This window comes from Mytilus californianus, unplaced genomic scaffold (assembly GCF_021869535.1).
Source record: "Mytilus californianus isolate M0D057914Y unplaced genomic scaffold, xbMytCali1.0.p SCAF_11, whole genome shotgun sequence".
Lineage (NCBI taxonomy): Eukaryota > Metazoa > Mollusca > Bivalvia > Mytilida > Mytilidae > Mytilus > Mytilus californianus.
The window spans coordinates 47,897,674-47,917,873 of NW_026262593.1; positions in this window are offsets into that span (position 1 = coordinate 47,897,674).

The following is a 20,200-nucleotide window of genomic DNA, read 5'->3' on the forward strand; positions in this document are numbered from 1 at the left end:
TTATTCCCGGTCATTGCCTCAATAATACAAATTTAATACATGATCTATACGACAATTTTGTATACATCTTGGCCTTCAACATATTGTCCTATATAATCCGACTATTATAAAATACATGTGCAGTGCAAGTTCATAATATCATAATGGCTAATCGAAGTTGCAGTTATCTGTATGCGTAATAAATGAACCATGTTTGGTCAATGGAATCAATGTAAGGCTATTCATCGGAGTATCCTTTTTCCTAACCTTATTAGTATGGATCACTTATCATTGCTCAGACTAACCATGGCTAAATTGGCTGTAAACTTAGTGACAGTCCGTTTAATTTACGAATACAACATCCTGAACTACAAAGCCTCACAAACCTAGTTCGAGATTTATCAGACGTCTAACGGTCTTTCTTGGACTGGGCGATGTCATGGGACGTCAGAGCGAAACCTATATAGAACACATGGAAATTGTTGACCCAAACATGGGGTGCATGGCAAATTTCTGTCTCGAAATCGCAAATGATTCATTGTACAATAATCGTACATCAATCGATTTTTTTATCATTTTACGCCACAAATATGCACTAATCCGCTGTAGCACAAACTATGGAAGTATTATATTGATATATTATCAATATAATACTTCCATGCACAAACTAAATCTTTATTTCCATCGACCGACCATTTTTAGCGACATACTTTCACTTTGAACATGCAATTGAGATATCGCGTTACTTCCTCATAGTACTTGTAATTATATGTGAGAAAATATATGCAAGTAGGTTGACATGCGCTACGTTTCTGTTCGATAGATAAGATGAAGATGCAAATCTTGTTACTACATGCAAGTCACCGGGATTCTTCGCGCACGGAACAAAATAACGTATTCTAGTGAAAATACGAAACGAAAAAGGGGATTGAATGTAATAAAGCTTTCGTGCGTACTACAGGAGGTAGTGCGTTAAAGTTACATATTCGTGGTGAAAAATAAATAAGGAATCGAATGATGTATAATGTATCTACAAGAAAATGGAGTAATTTGACTTCGTACTACAGGAGGTAGTGCGTTAAAGTTACATATTCATGGTGAAAAACAAATAAGGAATCGAATGATGTATAATGTATCTACAAGAAAATGGAATAATTTGACTTCGCGACAGAAAGTTGCCTCCCAAATTTGTGCCGGCAATTTCCATGTACATTTGATTCTATTTGAACTGTACTCGGACGTCTCAATTCCTCAGCCAGTTCTATGAAGGACATCAGAAGTCAGATCATAGGACCTGTGAAAGAGGACGAAGTCTACATTATATTCGTAATACTTTTAGAAATCAGATACTATTTTTTTCGGGAAATCGTATGCTATCCAACATATCAGCCTCCGTCAACAGATCGAATGCGCAAGTGCAACCGTTGTAAAATAAAAACTAACAATATTGGATTTAGTAATATATGGGTTTTATATTTTCATATTTTTTTTAAATGTTGTTTTGAGGACTCATCCTCTATTATTGCATGCTATCTTTTGGAAACGTGCTGTATGAAATATGATGCTGCTATAGTAATTCAATATCAAATAATGCTCTCATTTACTGAAAGCAAGCTCAATGTCATGAAATAATAGCGACCAACTCTGCAATATCGGTTGTTGTATAATGAAGCATATTACATACAGTAACTTCATAAACAGTACAGGAAGACAAGATCTTCTTGTGCAATGTCCAGTGTAATTCTGTACAGGACTACAGTGTAAAAATTAAAAGAAAACACATAATTTTGTGTAGCATGGACGGTCAATGCTAATAAAATGGAACAAAAAATTCATTATTACATATTGTCCATTTTTGTCGGTTGACATTGACAAATTATCTTTCCAACCTTTCAAACAAAAAATTAATTCAACAAAAAATTGTAACATAAAATACACTTGTTCTGTGACATCGAAAAAACATCCTGTTAGCGTGTTTCATTCATCAATTTAATACGCTCAGAAGGGTTCAAAATGACCACACAAATTCATCGGATTTCAAGCACGAATTACAAAAATGAACACGAATGAAGACATAGGATGTCAAAACCTATTTTAATGGCCGTTTTATTCTATAACTTCAAATTATCACTTATATTGATAAATCGTATGGGCAAACTGTACTATTTTTTGTCAACATAACTTTTCATTTTCTCTGACTTTGCTTCTTTTTATAATAAAAATCAAGACATGTAGATTCTAACATTGCATTGAGTGTGAAACGATGTTTTTTTTTTAATTCAGGACATTTTAAAAATATTTAAAATGTATGTCAGAATAAAGGCAAGATTCAGAGCAATGCTTACGTCATTTTGGTCTCTGGTAGAGAGTTGCCAAATTGGTAGTCAAAAGTACGAAAAAGAGATTTTTTAAAGATGGTATTTTAAACGGAAGTGTGTACGGGACACAGTATTAATTCTGTAAACATTGACATTAATCTTGATATTATCAAATATGGTAAGTTGATACATGAAATTCAAAAAAACAAATACTTCCAGAAAATTTACCAAAATTGGAATCGAATATTTTTGGAAATCCAAAGTTTTTTAATATTTGTCCTGTTTCCAAATTTGTAACTATATTTTCCAAAAGAAACTTAATTCCAAGATTTAAGTCTATGATTCCGAGATTTAAGTTGATAATATCAAGATTAAAATTTGAATTTCAAAGACTGAACTCGATCAATAATTCCGAGATTAAAGTTAATAATTTATTGATTTAAGTTGATAATATCAAAATTCCAGGATAAGGTCAACAGTGCAAACACACAAAATATTACTGAGGCCCTAAAACGGTTCAGTAAATTATCTTGTAGGCACAGTGGTATTATACAGTTTTTAGTATTATTTTTTTTTTAATTTGACTTCTCCACACTTGGAAAATTACGATTTCCGTTTTTTTTTTTTTTTTTTTGTTGTTGTAGATTCTTGATTAATTAATTGTCTTTGATATAAGAAATAAACCGCTTGCAAATTAAAATAAATATATTACTTTTTAGACGGCAGAAGGGATTGTCTGTTGAGTGAATTAATGCTAATTATTGCATAATTCATAAAGGTCCAAAATAGGGTAATAAAACGATGGGTGTGTGGTATCATATTAAATTTGATAACAAATGATAACGGTTGCTGTTTATTAACTGTAACGATATAAACATAAAATCTGTCTCATACAGAAGTTAAAAAAAATAGCTATTGTTGTTTTATGGGCTCTGTGTCGGTTTGTGAAGAATGATATCAATGTAATATTTCTTTTTTAACCATAAATATATTCATGATATAATATGTATGTAATATATGACGACAAAACTGTTATTATTTTTAAATTAGGTTGATAACTAACAAAAATATTTGTTTAATGAAGAAATAACTTAGTATATCTCTATATTAAACAAAAATTGTTTGTTGAGTGGTAATGTATATGACACCGGCTATACAAGATTCGGTTGCAGTTCGATATAGATTTATAAAAAAATCTTCTAAAAAAAAAAAAATTAAAATAAAAAGAACATGCAATCAAAGTAGCATTACCTCTCATTTGGTTAAGTATTATCTTACAATTATGCCTTTCATCCGAAGTTAATATCCAAAATTAAAATGATGCGGGCCTCGAGATCATATTGAGGAAATAAAGTTTGGGTTTGAGCGTTCCCAATTAAGGTAAATCGAGAAAAGCGCTTCGCAAGCATGAGATTAATAAAAGTGTTATATTCAATTTAGCACTTCATGTATCGATGATGAAAAATCGAACCACACCAGCATCTTTGGAAATGTTACCTGATATTTCAGAACAAATTCACTAAAGGATATTTTAATTTCCTTCAACATTTTGGACCAAACTGTTGGTGTAAACGAAACAATATAGCTTGACTAATTCTATATAATATTTAACTTAGAAATGGCGGTTGAAAGCTCATTAAAAAATGACTCCTTTATTTAATGAGAGTATTATTTCTTACTTATTTCTATGAGTAAATAAGTGAATTGTGACTCACATAAAAGAATAATTGATCGATTATTTGTTTTTAACGCAAATTTTCAGCACTCTTTGACTATTTCATTGCGGCTACATTTGTTGGTGGAGGAAGCCGTAGTATCCGTACAGAGACACTTACCTTCGACTGCACTCACAAATAGAGCAAACACAAACTACACTACTAATTGTACAAAATGTGGAGGCCAAAGTGGACAACCTTGTCTAATTGGAAAGAAAAACATATAGTAATTGATTATTCTGATTAACTGTGCGTATGATAATTTTCGCCTTGCAACACTTATTGTGCCAAAAAGAATGCAAAATTTTTTTAAAACAAATAAACAATGCAAATACTAATCTTCAGCCAGCTACATTTCGTCTAACGGACAGACAAATCCGTTTTTTTTTTAATTGTGTGTCTTGTAGTCACTGATTGTAATGAACATATTATATTTATACAAATTTTACCCTTAAAAAAATGCAACATTTCTTTTGTGTATTATTTCTAGTTGCATGAAAAACAAAATTAAACTTTATTATAAAAGTTCTTTATAATATAAAACAAAAATACTCTCTTAACATGTATAGACCTAAATAAATAATAAATAAATGTATGTATTCCATTGGTATTCTAATATGTTTACATGTGTATTACATATAAGAATGGGCAATTAATTGCTAAACTGTCAATTAGCCGGAAGATATAAATGAATTACTTGACACCAATACCCATTCCGTGACCATAGAGTGTCAGTGTTACATTGTTAAGTGAAAAGAAGTCGTGTACGATGTAAATATTCCAAAAGCACATGGGTCAGCCATATTATTGGCATATTGTCGTATATCGTGTAAACTTTCCAAAAAAAACATGAGACATGCTATACAATTGTCATAATTTTTCTTGATTGTTTAATTTTCAACCCAACCTCATTGTCAATTTTCAGATGTATGTCCAGACATAACTCTATCTGGTGTATCTTTCACTGTAAGTTTATATCAATAGATGCAGTCAACATAGTCACCAACCTTTGAATAATCCAGTGAAGGAACATCATTTATATAGCGGAATGTGAAGTTAGAGGATAATGCCAGCTTCGTTTCGTTTTTCTTGAGAAGCTTCTATTGGAAGTCTTCCTTATGATAATAATGGAACAAGTCGACAAGAAAAGGGGCACAGATTGGCTACTTGGGACTGTCAGGTGTCTTTTGAAAACACGTTCCCCAAATGTAAAAATATCTTGCCCCTAGAAACAATCCAGCAGTTTGATGATGTCAGTTTTTGTGAAACATTTGCTCGAATCAGGATGCTTTGATTTGTCCTTCCTTAAACTTTTGTATCTGCGTTGGCCATGTTGTGTATGAACCAACTCTTTTAATCTGCCTTTAAGATTAGAACGGGAAATTTTAGTGTGAAGAGTAGAAGTGTCAAATGCACGTATACTATTGCATGAGGAAAGATACTTTGAGTGTACGTACTCTTAAAGATCATATGATTATTTAAGTATTCACATCTTATTCACACCAACCATAGAATAGGTATTTTCACAGCAATCCTACAGCCCGGTTTTGATTGCTAAAACATATTTGTTAACAATTTTGAAGAAAAAAATGTGGGGAACTTGTCATACCTAGCAATATAACGTTGTTTGTAAGAATATCTATGTATTTGTTAGGAAATATATGTAATCTGGATATCCAGTCGACTGAATGAAGATCCAGTTTTTCATATTTGGTTTAATTTCAAAAAGAACATAAAATCAACCTATGATTTGTCCGGATACCCTATCCTTTTCTGTTAGTGTCGTGGAACTGTATGTTGTGTTTCCAAGTGAATTGTCAGTAGGTTATTCCTTTATAACGCAATCAATATAATGTGATTTACAAACAAAAAAAACATAATGCTTGTGGTTTTGTCTGCGGGGACAATAATATAGTTGTCATAGAGGTATAAGACAAGTGCTTAGCAATATTGGCGTCATTTATGATAGATGTAACACGAATATTAATAAACCCATCAAGTTTTATCCTGATTTATATCAACGATCTCACAGCCTTAACGCCACTCGGATGAAAGTGTTTTTGTTAGTGTCAATAAGATACAATTCGACTCATTCTGCAATGCACAATTTTACCAAAAACTATCTTCAACATCAGTGTTTGGTGATGAATAAATTTTTAATTTATGGATTTGTGTAAAATTATTGTAAAACATTCAATATACTAAGTACATATTTAGACTGTAGGTTTTTATAACTCTCGGATTTTGCCCCTGCGAGTGAACGAAATTTAGGAAAAGTTCGGCCCGAAAAATTCAAAATCTAATATTGGCTTTGACACCGTGCTTTATTACACCGAGCCTTCTGCTTTATTTGCTTTGTTTATAATCATTGACTTCGCTGTAAGGAATATCTGACAAGAAAGTCATAATTGTGCACGAAGTTTATTGATTGATTGATTGTTGTTTGCTGTGAAATTTATTGAAGAATTGTTCCAGTGACTCATATAAATTAAGGCGACGGTAGTATACCGATGTTCAAATCTCGTAAATCGATTAAGAAGAGAAAAAAAGGTAAAAAAAAAAAACAAAGGAAATCGCATGAACTCCAAAAGTAGCGAGACATGATGCGCCGAGAGGGTAAGCGTCTCTTGCTATGCATGCATCACCCGTTATACAAATCCACACTCAGTCAAAATTTTACAATCGGGAACGGGGAAAGACACAGTAGATAAAATTACAGATCAGACAACTATACTGGTATATCTAAAGATCTAAGACCGCGAAAACATGTCGCAAGTGAGTTGATACACAGACACATCGTACTGGTAAACCGATTCGTGATAGGGAGGGTAAAACTTATGTTAAGTCGACATCAGAAGTTCTTCCTCATAACTCAGTTAAAGCAGTTTTTGTGTAAGGAACACACCCCGTTAACGAAGTCCGTAAAGTGTGAACATGCACGAGCATAACGTATTGACTGACATGTTGCCATTTTCCTTCTGCGTTGATTTTTCTTTTACATTTTAACATTTTTTATTATACAATTCGAAACAAAATTAGAAAAATTTACATTCTTGTATATTAGAAATAGTAGTTGCATTTTTTTATGTATGTTTATTTCTTGGCCAAGTGTCCACAGACATACTTAATACAAAAAGTATGTCTTAAAATAGTCGAAAACAAATATTAGATCCTGACCTTGATGAAAAATGTGCTTTTGACAGCTTTATTATCTCTTTTATTTTGACGAAAATAATTTTATGAAATTAGGAAAGAAAAATTGTCAATGTTTTGTCTATGTAATTGACGGTTGGTCAATTAAAGCGGCATTTATTATTATAAAACATGAAAATGTCATAAAAAAGAAAAATGAGTTATTTTCATATCACATACGGAGTGTTTTAGTATTTTAAAGGTTAAAAAGGGGTATTTGTTTAATGCTCAACTACATTCGTATATAAAATGTGAATATTCAAAATGGAACAATGAACCTCTTATTGACAAATTAATGAAGTATGGTTTCGTTTTGAAATATTTTATGAGATAACAACAAAACGAAAATCATGGTATCAGTGTCATATGAAAACGATAAAACAAGCAAAAGCTGAAACAAAAACAGAAACAGAAAAAAACTTTAGTGTCCACCAAGCTTAAGTAGCCACTGAAAAATTGAACGTGAGGTTTCATGACTTTTAATTTTTAGAAATACTAAGGATTTTCTATCCCAGGAATGGATTACCCCCAAAAACCTTTCGGAATTTTGGGTTGTCAATGCTCTAAAAATTCGTATTTTGTTTGGCCTCTTTAACTGTTTTTATTCGAGCGTCACTGATGAGTCTTTTGTAGACGAAACGTGCGCCTGGCGTACAAAATTTTAATCCTGGTATATATGATGGGTTTATTCATATCTTTATTCTCATAAAGCCAATGCATGACATCGGTTCAGAGATAACAACAACAATAACTATTTACATTAAATACAAAACAAGCGAGAGAGGTTACAAAAGTCATCATGAAAACCTATCTTAAGTAAATTTACGAACGCTTTACGAAAACGTTACTATAAGAGTGTTTCTCCAATCCCCTCGTGAGTTACTCTTACCTTAACAATTATACGGCTATCTTAGTATACACTAACGACTGCGAGTTAAGATAGCACTCTTATCGACTTTTCCGAAGTAACCGCCTTTGATTTTTAAGAGCATATTAGAACCCGCGGTAAAATCGGTAGTAACAGTCAGTTGTGCGTTTAGTAAAACGCTCGAAAAACATACTTACAGAAATATTTTCAAACATTGAATAAAAAAACAAAAATGGAAGAAGGAGGTGCTCCAAACGGTCAAAAGAAAACAAGAAAAGCCAACTTTAACAAAGATAAATCGGAAACAATGCTGACAGCTTTTGAGCAGAACAAAATGCTGTTCCTCGGAAAATTTTCCGATTCTGTGATAAATGAAAGGAATAAAACTGTTTATTCATCAAAAATGTTGGTAGTTAACACCAATTCTGGACGGTGGACAATGTTCGAAAGAAATGGCAGGACTTTTCGTCCAGTGTAAAAGGTAAAAAATGTAAGATAGATCGAGAAAGGAAGAAAACCGGTGGCGGGCTTCCGGAGATGGAAATTTTACTTACTCATCTAGAGCAAAAGGCATTGTCTATCATTGGTTCAACTACTGTTGATGGTGTTGATGGTGCGACAGGAGCTATTGACAGGTAAGTATGTCATGAGACATTAGATGAATCAGATATCCAGTCTGAAGGTATTGAAAATGAAACAGAAAATCAATCGGAGATAACAAAAAAATTAAAAAATGGGATGACACAATTGATAAAGTTATTAATAGTAACAAAACAGAACCGGCACTAAAAAAGTCTTTCAAAATACCCAACCAAGAGAAAAATTCCAAAATCTTACAAAAGTCCTGTGGAAAATACAACTAATGACATTGTTAAAATAGAAAATGAAAAGCTAGCATTAGAACGGGGAAAATTTAAGGTTGAAAGGGACCGTTTGGCAATTGACAAAGAGAGGTTGAAAGTCGAAAAGGGCAGACTTAACACTGAAAACAAGATGGCTGAACTGCTCGAAAGCCTCATTTATCAACAGGAGAGAGATAGTGGTGCCTCTGACCACTCGTAGAATTTTCAGTTAAGTTTTCAGTAAAACAAAAGAATGCTGATACACTTAAAATTTGCTAACAGTAATCAAAGACGACCATAAGTTGATTATCGGCGTTCGATACACCTAGGGCTGGTAACAAAAAATTCTATTAAGAGAGATCGTAAGTGTTGAATTAAGGGGAAGTTAAGATAATCCTAAGATCATTCAAAGAGTTTAAATCAAAGCTCCCTAAGGTTGTTCGTAGATCGGTCTTATTTCCCCCTTAAGTTGCATCGTAATAGTTTTCAAGTTACGAGTTCTTAATAATTTTCCGGCGTCTCCGTGTTAGGTTCCTCGCAAAGAAATTAGAATCGTCTGAAATGAATCATACAAACGTTATAATGAACGATGAAATGCGCACAATAATCAACTACCCATTTAACCTAAGGAAAACAAAGTGTCAAAGGCACTTTTAAAATCAACGAATGAACAAAATGAGTTTCTACCCGATGACCAATAAAGTGAAACAAGAGCATGCATGATAAACATACTGTCTTGAACAGAGTAGCCTTGTTGAAATCCTCACTGTACGTCTATTATAATCCCTTTTTCGTCAGATAATTCATTAAGTCTTGCATTCAGAATTGCTGTAATTTTTTTTCCTTTGAAGTGGGACAAATTGTTCGATAATTATCAAGATTATTAATATCTCCCTTATATTCAAACAAGAGTTTTTTTACACCAATTAGCCATGCATCAGGTATTATACCTGAATTAAAAACTAAGTTAAACAATTTCATTTATTATACTTCACGTAAAAATTGCATGATTTTGATTGGCTAATACGAGGGAGATAACTTACTCTATCCCATGGCTCAGCGGAAGACAATTTTTTGAATGTCACCCTCTCGTGCAGACCAATCAAAAACCAATAATTTAAAGGACAATGAATGAAATTTACATCGATGAATTAGAGACAATGCTCAAGTTCTACGTTTTTGTCTCAGAACTTTTTCATAGACTGCGAAAATAATATAAAAAACATTTTGCTTTACTTCTAGTTGTTGTTTTTCTAATGACTGTAACGTTGTTATGTACGTGACGTTATAGTCAAGTACTTTCAATTTAGAATCTAAAAGTAAAAGACAATAATAATAGAACATTCAGTAAATAACACATAGTAGAGAGGGTGACAGATTGGTACCCTCGAAAGAACATTGTCAATCGCAGTTGACAATGTTTCCTCGGGGTAAAAATCTGCTCTATCACCCTCTCCTCTATGTGTTATTTATATAGAATGTAGGTAGAAACTGGTTAACCGTGCATTCATGTATTGACTTTATCAACATTGCCCGGAGCTTTACCATTACTACGCTTTTTAACTGCTGATAAAATTTCCTCTTTCGAAATACCTCGATCAAGAATATTCATATAATATTTTGATTATCAATATTTTCTATTAGCTCGTCAAATCATGATTATCTGATTATCTGATTTTTATTAAAAGATTTGAAATAATCGTATAACTGATCTATACTATTTAATCTCCTGCGCCGAATTATTTTTGTCTAAAAGTTTCAAAATTTCCCATAACTTTTTCGAATCTTTTCTCGAGATTTTACGAAGACCACATTCGAAATCATGCTGGGAAATCTATTCATCTCAAATTTATAATTTTGTCCAGCTTTCTTCATAGCTTCTCGGTTTTCTTTATTTTTTTATAAACTTTAAAGATAAGATTTTATTATTTGTTGGTCTGTCATAAAATCCAATGGATTTGTTCGATCCCTGAACAATCTTCTTGTGAACTGTAGCTGTTGTACAAGTTGTCTCAGTTGTACATACAGTAACAACGGCGTTTTATTCGATTATTAACAAGTGAATGTGCAGCTAAGAGTAGTCGGGACCACTCTTACAAAAAATATCAAGAGAAGCTATTGCGAATTGTTCTGAGTACACCCATAAGTCGCTAAGTTTGTTTTAAGAAAACTTAATAACTGACCAAAATTTAAGAATGATTTTGTGTTACCGGAATTAGTAAGATCGCTTTAAGGTAGACTTAAGAATCGTTCTTAAATTATGCACTTTTTCAAAACATTAAGGGCTGTCACTCATTCTAAGATAGGACTGAGGTTGGGTCTTGTTACACTTTTAAATCTTAAGACGCTCTTTGGACGTTCTTAAGACATAAGAATGCTTCTTGTTACCAGGTCGATAAGATTAAAACTAAGAGAGTGTTCCAAGAAGGATAATGAGTACTCTTAGGGTTGCGAGTGCAACATGAATTTTACGGGCTGTCAATCATTCTAAGATAACTTCAAGATACACTCTTAGCAGATAAGATATCTTAAGACATCACAAGCATTTACTTTTTTTAATAAATGAACAAACAAAGCTTCTCTCAGCACTGGTTTCGTTTACTCGATGTAAGTTCAGAAAATTTAACTGTATTATGACGTTTTATAAAATATGAGGTTAAATACTCTTAATGTTTTTGATAGAAAAATTACTTTCGAATATATAATGATATTCGTCTCCAATTTTTCGACTGTTACATTGGTAGCAAAAACGTTTTTTTTTTTCTTATTACGTTTTGCCACCTCCATGTTTGAATCGGCTATTTGTTATTAGTCGTTAGAAATGTTAGAAATCTACAGAGAACAATAGCGTCTTAAAAGTCCAAAATATTAAAATATCAAAATATCAAAATATCGAGATTGGTTGACAGATAATGTTTGCATATGGTGATAATTGTGAAGGGTGTTATTTTTTTTTCTTTATAATGATCGGATCATTGCATGTTTCCTTTGAAAAAACAAAAATTCAGTATGGAAGAAATGTTTTGCAATTTTATGCTCGCTTTTCGGTTAGACATATGCACTTTTAGATATACAAGTACAATCAAGGTATCTAAAATTTTAGAATTCCAAAAACATTGTCAATTGTTGATTACTATATTATGTAGTCCTCTAAATGTATTTGGTTATTTGTGTTGTTTGGTTTCTCTCCAAGTCTAGGCTGGTCCTCTCCCTTACAACATACGGGTATCTCAGATACCTTTGTTGTCTTATATCTGTCAGAGCCAAACAGATAAAGGACAGGGAACCAGTCTATCTACAAGTCTATTTCTGTTCATATAAACATAATTGTAAGTGCAAATGTAAAAAAATATTTGTTTTGCTGTGGGAAATATAAAATATTATAGGTACAAATGAGAGACTGCTATGTGATTACGCTTTGAAAATTTTGTGAAAATTTAATTGAAATCCAATATGTGGTTTCGGAGGATAAAAATGTGTATTCCTTTTTAAAATAATGTAATTAAAATCCATGTTTACTATGAACAAACCACAAACATTGCTGAATCAGGAATAAATTAAGAGGCAGACCTAAAAGATAATCCGAAATTTTCATTAAAAAAGCAGTTAATGATTAAAAAGGGTACAAACTGCGACCAAACGAAAACTACTGGAAGTGTTTAACGACCTTGACTAGCTGTTCAGCCCTCGCACGGTCGGCCAAACGAACGAAGACACAATGAACACTATACATACCGACCGACTTGGGTATAATATCTGCTAACAATGCCGGAGAACCTGAGATCGCTCCCGGATTTTTAATGGGGATCGGATTGCTCATTTATTAATTTTTGCCTCGCATCACGGTGCGAACTTATTAGTATTTTAATACGATATTCATGCCATCTTGAAATTATTATTATAACATATAGTATATTGATTTTTATGGAAAGCCTTAGCTGTCATATATTAGAGATTTACAAAACGTTATGCTGTAGCTTAAAATGTAAAGTTAAGGCAGCGTGATGTTGAATTGAGTCATCAAAATGCTAACTCTAAATTACAATATGCTAAGTTGAATTTGCTCAATGTTGACTTACAATGACAAGTGCTTTAGTCGTGATATTATAATGATAAGTCACGATGTTGTGATGATATGCCAAACACACGTAACGTTGGTTTTAAAGTACATGATGTGAAGTTGACGTTGCATGATGTTAGCTTACAGATGTATACTGCTCAGTCATCCACTTCGATAGCTATGATAACAAATAAAATAAATAGCTAAAATGTATGGTGCTGACTTGTTATTAATAAATGTTGAGCTGAGATAGTACGATGTTATATCATTGTGATATTACGATTGGTCTATCATGCAATCTGTTGATTTAAAACACCTTGATGTACAGTTGAAAGTACATGATGTTAAGTTAAGATAACACGATGCTACACCACTATATTGAAACGAAAGGCTTAATTTACCATACAATTTGTTGACTTAAAACAACACGATGCAACGTGTAAAGCTAAGATGCTCCCTTGAAACTACCCGACGTACAGTTGAAATTTTGTAATGTTTAGCTACGATAGCACGATGTTACATCATTATAATGTCACAATAGGCTTATTATACAATTTGTTCATTTAAAACTACATAACGTACAGTTGAAAGTACGTGATGTTAAGCTAAGATGGCACGTTGTTAAATCATTAGAATGTCACGACAGGCTTACCACACGATATGCTCGTTTAAAACTACACGACGTACAGTTGAAAGTGCGTGATGTTGAGCTATGATAGCAATATCTTATATCATAATAATATCACGATAGGCTTGCCATACAATATGCTCATTTTAAACTACACGACGTACAGTTGAAAGTACGTGTTGTTCAGCTAAGACAGCACGATGTTATATCATTATATTGTCACGATAGGCTTGTTATACAATTTTCTCATTTAAAATTACACCACGTACAGCTGAAAGTACGTGATGTTAAGCTAAGATAGCACGTTGTTATATCATTAGAATGTCACGATAGGCTTACCACACGATATGCACATTTAAAACTACATGACTTTCAGTTGAAACTTGGTGATGTTAATATTAGATAGCATTTTGTTATATCATTTGAATGTCACGATAGGCTTACCATTCAATATGCTCATTTAAAACTACACAACGTACAGTTGAAAGTATGTGATGTTGAGCTATGATAGCACGACGTTATATCATAATAATATCACGATAGGCTTGCCATACAATATGCTCATTTAAAACTACACGACGTACAGTTGAAAGTACGTGTTGTTGAGCTAAGATAGCACGATGTTATATCATTATGACGTTTCGAGAGGCTAATCATACAATGAGTTGACTTGAAACTACACGATGTAAATTTGAAATAGTTTGGTCTTGACTTGAAACAGTAAAATGTTAAGTTATAAAAACAGAACGTAATGTCAAAATAAAACAATGATAGGATGACATATACTTGTGCAGAATTGAAGATTTTTGGTGTTGACTTCGAATATAGTACAAATATTAGATCGTTTTATGTTAAATTGAAAGACAATAACGATGCGTAAAACATTACAGAATTATGTGAATTGAAACTGCAATTCTATGGAAAAGAATGAGGGACAAATCCCCAGGATTTTTTCCTCTTCATTTGCAAGTTCGGAGGCAAAATGATATACAAAAAAAGTTTTCCATAAATTCATAAAGAAAAAGAATTACCCTTCGCTATATATTTGTACTTGAATACAGATTTGCCTATATTTTACATGTTTTGTTTGGATTTTTTTTTTATGATTAAAAACTAGACTTTTTTTTTATGAACAATATTTAAGAAAATATTTATTTATGTTGTGTTAATATATACAACATAATATTGCGCTTATAAGACTTCGGTTATGACTGTGAGTGTCAAATTTTACTCATATAAAATCACATCTATGTAAGAGTTAGCGGAGAATTTGTATTTACCACTCCCGTTTTTCACGAAATAAAACATAAGCATCTGGAGTCTTAATCTTAAAAAACAAAGATCAACTGATATGACAAATAATACGGTCAAGCGTTGGACTGAGAGGGTCAGAGCTATATGAGAATGTGACCCCCACCCCCGGCCTTGTTAGAGGTATCTGAAAATTTGAATTTTCTTTTCCACGAAATAAAACAAAAAGAATTGATAGGTGGAAGAATCCTACTGCTAAAAGGGGGGGGGGGGTGGCCAACCCAAATATAAAGTATGGTAGATTCTGTTGTAAACTTTTCGCTTATACATGCAGTCTATATGAAACCTAATGAAATTTGACCTAGAGCCTCCAGTCTAAATCGTCAAATTTCAAAAAAAGAAATACATCATTTACAGCAGTGCCAACCATTTTTTCCAGCACCAAGTAAGATAGTGCCCAGGTTTATGTATATATCCACTCGGAGAATATTTTATTTTTTAAATTGGTAAAGTCATTGATGGACAATGACCCCTATAACTTATAATAAGAAGCCAATTAATGAATTCCGTCACTTATTTTCTTGTCCATAGTGATTTTCTTGGTTCTTTGCAGCTTCTCTCTATTTATATGTGTTTTCAAAGAAAAAGAAAAAAATCAAAAATCTTTAAAAATTGTTAAAGTCCATGAATTATTTTGGTATTGCTTTGATTAATTTGTAGATATGTTTTTTTGATGTCAACAGTTTCTCTCTCTCTCTCTCTCTCTCTCTCTCTCTCTCTCTCTCTCTCTCTCTCTTATAGTTTTCATGAGTGTGGTCTAAATTAAAATCGATAGATTTTTTTTTAATTATTTGCAAAAATGTAGTTTATTCTTTTTTGAAAAACATAATAAAAAGTTTGGGCCACAGAGCATTTTGTAAGCTACAGGTTATGCAGTATTGTCAGATGTTGTATAAACTATACATGGAAAACTCAATGTTAGACAATAAAAATAAAATTGGGATCACGAGACTCGTTTTCTGTCTACAAAACTAAATAGATAAAGTCCCTACACATTCCATCATTAGGGACGAAATATGCCAAAAGGATTTCAAACTCATAAGTCGAATACAGACTGGGCTAGGACGAAAAATTTTGTCCTGCCATTTTTTTAGTTGTAATCTCTGTCCTGCCTTTTTATTTTTCACTCTATTGGTCCTGCATTTTTTTTATTAGTTTATTCTGACTTTTTTTTTACATAAATTGTCATCCTGCCTTTTGTTTTGCCAAGTTGCTCATCCTGCCTTTTTTTTTAACTCAAAACTCCTGTCCTGCCTTTTTCTCAAATTTCATTCTAGCCCCCCAATAAAAATCAAATGGTAGCTCCCTAAGATGGCGGAAGACACCCGATCTACCCTAAGGACAATATATCTAATGAGGAAGAAAATTACAATTTCGGTCAAGTCGAGTTACTTGTAGATCTCCTTTTGTTGAAAAGGGTCATTTATCTATCTATTATACTGTTCAGGGGGAGGGGAAAATCGAAAAAAAAAATACACAAAAATGGATAAAAGAAGGCGAAAGATACAAAAGGGATAGCAAAAATCTTAACCAAACTGACAATGGCATGACAAAAACTCATCAGCCGAAATAAACGGGAGAAAAAAGATCAAAAGCCAAACAAAACTGAGCAGCACGAAACTCTCAAAAAAAGGGGTGATCTCAGGTGCTCCAGAAGGGTAAGCAGATCCTGTTTCATATGTGGCACCCGTCACTTGGCGATTTTGCAAATAAAGAATGAATGTGTTATAATTTTCGAGGAACTCCCCCCCCCAAAAAAAAACATGAACTACAGGGTGTGAAATCGATGAACATGCTTAAAATAGGCTCCTTTTCATAAAAAAGAATTGATGAAAATGTATTTGTATTTAGTGTACAGTGGCAAATATTACATGCATATAAGGACGAGAATATGTAAGTGTGATATGAATATGAATAAATCTTTGCTCTGTACAAGACATATTTAGCTTGCTTAGCCGAATTTCTAACAAACTAGTTGACAAACCGTCTCTGACAATCTATGGAAATCCAAATAGCATCGGTTTTGATTAAGTCCAGATTTTTTGGTTTTATTTCGGGGAAAAGGGGTGCGTTTTACGTACAGTGACAAATATTACATGCATATCAGGACGAGAACATGTAAGTGTGATATGAATATGAATAAACCCTGCTTTGTTACAAGACATACTTTACTTGCCTAGCCGAATTATCAACGAACTAGTCGACAAACTGTCTCTGACATTCTATGGAAATCGGAATCGCATCGCTTTTGATTAAGTCCAGATTCTTTTGTTTTATTTCGTGGAAAAGAAAATTCAAATTTTCAGATACCTCTAACAAAACCGGGGGGAGTGGGTCACATTCTGATATATCTCTCACCATCTCAGTCCAACGCTAATGGTATTATTTGTCATATCAGTTGATCTTTGTTTTTTAAGATTAAGACTCCAGATTCTTATGTTTTATTTCGTGGAAAACGGGAGTGGTAAATACAAATTCTCCGCTAACTCTTACATAGATGTGATTTTATATGAGTAAAATTTGACACTCACAGTCATAACCGAAGTCTTATAAGCGCAATATTATGTTGTATATATTAAAACACCACATAGATAAATATTTTCTTTAATATTGTTCATAAAAAAAAGTCTGGTTTTTAATCATAAAAAAAACCCCAAACAAAACATGTAAAATATAGGCAAAACTGTATTCAAGTGTAATATATAGCGAAGGGTAATTCTTTTGCTTTATGAATTTATGGAAAACTTTCTTTGTATATCATTTTGACTCCGGAGTTAAATTTCATTAATATTCATCAACTTGCAAATAAAGAGGAAAAAATCCTGGGGATTTGTCCCTCATTCTTTTCCATAGAATTGCAGTACTTCTACGCATCGTTATTGTCTTTCAATTAAACATAAAACGATTTAATATTTGTACTATATTCGAAGTCAACACCAAAAATCTTCAATTCTGCACAAGTACATGTCATCCTATCATTGTTTTATTTTGACTTTACGTTCTGTTTTTTTAACTTAACATTTTACTGTTTCAAGTCAAGACCAAACTTCTTCAAATTTACATCGTGTAGTTTCAAGTCAACACATTGTATGATAAGCCTCTCCTGACGTCATTATGATATAACATCGTGCTATCTGAGCTCAACAACACGTACTTTCAACTGTACGTCGTGTAGTTTTGACTGAGCATATTGTATGGCAAGCCTATCGTGACATTCTAATGATATAACAACGTGCTATCTAAGCTTAACATCACGTACTTTCAGCTGTACGTGGTGTAATTTTAAATGAGAAAATTGTGTAATAAGCCTATCGTGACATTATAATGATATAACATCGTGCTGTCTTAGCTGAACAACACGTACTTTCAACTGTACGTCGTATAGTTTTAAATGAGCATATTGTATGGCAAGCCTATCGTGATATCATTATGATATAAGATATTGCTATCATAGCTCAACATCACGTACTTTCAACTGTACGTCCTGTAGTTTCAAGTGAGCATCTTAGCTTAACACGTTGCATCGTGTTGTTTTAAGTCAACAAATTGTATGGTAAGCCTTTCGTTTCAATATAGTGGTGTAGCATCGTGTTATCTTAACTTAACATCATGTACTTTCAACTGTGCTTCATGGTGTTTTAAATCAACAGATTGCATGATAGACCAATCGTAATATCACAATGATATAACATCGTACTATCTCAGCTCAACATTAATTAATATCAAGTCAGCACCATACATTTTAGCTATTCATTTTATTTGTTATCATAGCTGTCGATGTGGATGACTGAGCAGTATCCATCTGCAAGCTAACATCATGCAACGTCAACTTCACATCAAGTACTTTAAACCCAACGTTCCGTGTGTTTGGCATATCATCACAACATCGTGACTTATCATTATACTATCACGACTAAAGCACTTGTCATTGCAAGTCAACATTGCGCAGATTCAACTAAGCATATTGTAATTTAGAGTTAGCATTTTGATGACTCAATTCAACATCACGCTGTCTTAACTTTACATTTTAAACTTCAGCATAACGTTTTGTAAATCTCTAATATATGACAGCTGAGGCTTTCCATAGATTTTCATTAGTTGCCTTAAGATGTGGGAAAGATTCTATTGGTTAGAATAAGAAATAGCATTGGAAACATGTATCGGACAGGAGAAGATATCAAATACGGAAAATTTGCAGTATGCATGGGGGTATTCAAGATCAGATCCGATACCCGATGAATGAATAATTTCGCTGTTACTGGTTTAATTTGCTATAAAGTGTCACGGTGTAAAGCTATGAATTTCATTGGTTTGGTTCGATATTTACGCGATCTTGAAATTTTTAATAAATAAACATCGGTTCTGATCGGTTGCCTTAATGATGATGATATGGTTCTATCAGCTAGAATGATAACATGTCCTGGATCAAGTTCCGAAGCAAGGTCGTTGGCTCTGAACTTTCCCGAAGTCCTGATTCAACTGACAGTGGTAAAATACTCACTATCCCCATTGTACAATTGACCTTTATTTAGATTATTCAGGTAAACATTGATTGGGTGATTGATTGTTTGGTTTAATGATTGATTGATTATTGACTAATTGATTGATTGAGTAGTGATTTTTTTCCCACGCTATTTAAATAATGACACATTCACCTGATTTTCTATAATATTAAGTGCTGCAGTTTGAAATTGACTGCAAATGAAGGTTTGATGTATTCCAAATTTAGAAAAACTAAGTATTAAAAAAAATAACGGAATGAAAAGTATTCATAATTTTTTTTATTGCAGTCAAACCTCGACATTCTCTGTCCATTCAATAATGAAATATATATTTATTACAATATAATATATTGTCCATAACAATAAAAATGTCTGACAAACAGAAAAGAAAATATATTAATATATATCAAATAATTCAGTTTTCATCGACCTTCGTTTCATTTATTATGTTTGTATTTTGTCTTCCCTAAATACATTGACGTGTAACTCGTAATAAATAACCCAGTTTGAATAAAATCCATTGATGGACAGGGAGAATTAAAATGTCAATCTTTGTCCATATTTTATAAGAGTTGTCGCATACAAGCAGACCTTGAACGTGTCAACTATCACTATGAAATAATCATAATAGTTGATTTATAGTATATTAGGTCACTTTTGGTCACATAGCTCCTAACGTGTCTATGTATCTTTCAAATTTTAAAGTTTGGGCGTTTCTAATCAAGGTAAATCCAGAAAAACGCGCGAAATGAATAAACGCACACGATATTTATAAAATGTTATTT